A 3123-nucleotide genomic window follows, 5' to 3' on the forward strand; every position below is an offset into this window, starting at 1 on the left:
TCCGGAAGTATAACGGACCAACACACAAACTCTGTGTAACCATGAACGTTTATAGTCTGGTTAATACAGTTTAGTGAGAACAGCTCACAAACGCGGATGGCAAAAACAATAACAAAGGCCTGAGTGACGTCATCTTCGAACTATCTATTGACAAAGTGATTTCTCGTTTCCCCCTTGCTTTTCGCTTTTGAACAGTCCTCGATAATTTTGTTCCGTATGATGGATGACAAGGTATTCGATAATCAAACTATTTGGAAATTGGAATAAATCTGTATAGATAGTTCGAAGATGACGTCACTCAGGTCTTTGTTATTGTTTTTGCCACCCGCGTTTGTGAGTTGTTCTCATTAAACTGTATTAACCAGACTATAAAAGTTCATGGTTACACAGAGTTTGTGTATTGATCCGTTATACTTCCGGATGGCAATGTTGTGAACTCATTGGCCAAGCGCATAATATCTATAAAGTAACGCGGTATCACTTTAAATTTACTGCTTTTTGGAAACAAATAAACACAAACGTGTCAAATTAATAATGTCAAAATACTTTGACCTTTCCTGTGACCTTTCCCAGCCTGTCAGTTTCACATGGGACGTTGAAATGCGTGGATCGCATTCCGGATATTGCCTACAGTAATTTGGTATAGTAATAGCGTAATAACACAGTGTAATAGTATATATTATGTGACCCTTCGCCTCAAAACGGTATTAAGTCGGGTTGGTTAAGATGTTGAAAATTGAATTTATAGCCAGAAATATCAGACTTGTGTTGAGTTTGTATGTTTTATTGAGGAGAATGGATACCATATTTTAGGTGCTAATGCCAACAATTTATATTTTTGACCAGTTTAACATTTAATTCGGCTTTTAAGCATCTGGTTCGTTCCGACATAATACTGTTTTGAGACGATATATACTTATTACTTTATAATCAAGCGTCCGATTATACTCTTGTCTGACATCACAACGTTCCCCTTTCACTGACATCGATGCGAGTCTGGCTTCGATGAATCCCAGCTCGCATCGATGGTTTGTTTTCCTGTCTTCTTGAGAATGGCTACGTATGCAATTGGATTCAATAGTCTGATGTCACGCCGCCGGCAACGGCGGCCATCTTGGTTCTAAACAAAGAAAATCATTACTTTTTATTCTTCAAGCTGGCTAGAACTTTTTCATATGTCTTGTGACCAGAATGTGTAAAAGTCAAAACATGATCAAATTTATGTTTTTTTCCCCTCTGGATACGCTTTTATGCTCGCCGAAGCAATATTTCATACGGGCGTCCGCCATTGTTCCGATATTTTAGAGCCAGTGTTACTAAGTTACCATGCGTCATTAGGAAGGAAGTGACGTTACGACTATTGAAGAGTATTATAACCATTCTATAAAGCGTAATAATGTGCGCCTATGTGGTCTAGTGGTATGACACTCGCTTTCGGATCGGAAGGTTCTGGGTTCGAGCCTCGCGCTCAGCGCATAGTTGAGTCCTCGGAAAAGGCTCTTTACTCACATTCTTTCACCGTACTCAGGTGTAAAATGAGTACCTGGCCGTTAGCAGCGTTGTCTTTGTCCTAAAAATTGTAATATCACCTTACAGGCGTCATGTCCTGTCCTACATGTTAAATGTTGCTGTTGACCAGGGACCCTTGTAAAGCGGTTTGAGCACATTTAGTGGATATTGCGCCATATAAAGCTCAATTTAATTTAATTTAATAATCGAAAGTTGATTCTTGAAGCTCGAAGAAATTAAAGCAATTAAACATTAAATGGAAGCTTCAATTTAATTTCCAAAGAAGAATGAGGAAACTCATGTCTCATGTTTCATGTGTTTTGTTGATAAAGGGTAACACCGAAACGTCCATATCAGGTCTTCATAGATTAAATTCAACCGCCCATTCAATTTTGTTATATATATATATATATATAAAATTGCGGAAAATTATGATGTGAAAAACAAAATTCAAACCCTAGTCTAGCTATGAAAGGTAATATATTATCTGTATTTATCAGTGTAACCTCGCGAGAATGCAATAACATAAACACTGCGTCATCAGTATAATGACAAAACATATTTATTTCCATTATGGCCATTCATTGTTTTGTCAAATTACGCCGGCTGTTTAATACACCCCAAAATATATAGTCATAAAGTCTGAAATCTTATAGATAGTATGCGCTTGGTTAAGAAGCTCATAACATTGCCATCCGGAAGTATAACGGACCAACACACAAAACTGTGTGTATCCATGAACGTTTATAGTCGGGTTAATACAGTTTAGTGAGCATTACTCATAAAAGCGGATGGCAAAATCAATAACAAAGACCTGAGTGACGTCATCTTCGAACTATCTATACTTTGAAATCTTAGGTTGAGACATTCTGACATGTTAAAGGAAATTTGAATCGATCAATTATTTGGAGTAAAAATTGTCTGGCCCAAATTCAAAGAAAGCGTTTTTTTCTCTGTTCAGAGAACGGCATAGAAAACAGGATGTGAATATAATATAATATAATATAATATAATATACATCTAACTGGAGTGGGATTAGGAGATAAATCGCTCACCGTCATCATAGCAGATACACAAGGTTTAGATGCTGTGCGCTTGGCTTAGACACTCACAACATTGCCATCCGGAAGTATAACGGAACAACACACAAAGCTATAAGTTGGCGTCACTCGGGTCTTTGTTATTGTTTTTGTTTTTTGCCATCCGCGTTTATGAGTAGTTCTCACAAAACAGTATTAATCAGACTGTAAACGTTTAAGGTTACACATAGTTTTGTGTGTTGGTCCGTTATACTTCGGATGGCAATGTTGTGAACTTTTTAGCCAGGTGCATACTATCTATATGTAACCTTAAACGTTTATAGTGGGTAAAAACAGTTCAGTGAGAATTACTCATAAACACGGATGGAAAAAAACAATAAGAACGACCTGCGTGACGTCAATTTCGTTCTATCTATAAACGCACGGTAGTTATCTATTTCTATCCCCTTTGCATCAACTTGACTGTAATAAGAGGTTCGTTACATCATCGTGTTCATATTTTACCCACCTCTCCCATTTCGACAACAAGGATCTGAGTAGTCTAATGATCTTGTACTTATTGCAGTTGCAAACG

This window comes from Berghia stephanieae, chromosome 3, assembly GCF_034508935.2.
Source record: "Berghia stephanieae isolate SIO BIC M18660-M18661 chromosome 3, UCSD_Bste_1.3, whole genome shotgun sequence".
NCBI lineage: Eukaryota > Metazoa > Mollusca > Gastropoda > Nudibranchia > Aeolidiidae > Berghia > Berghia stephanieae.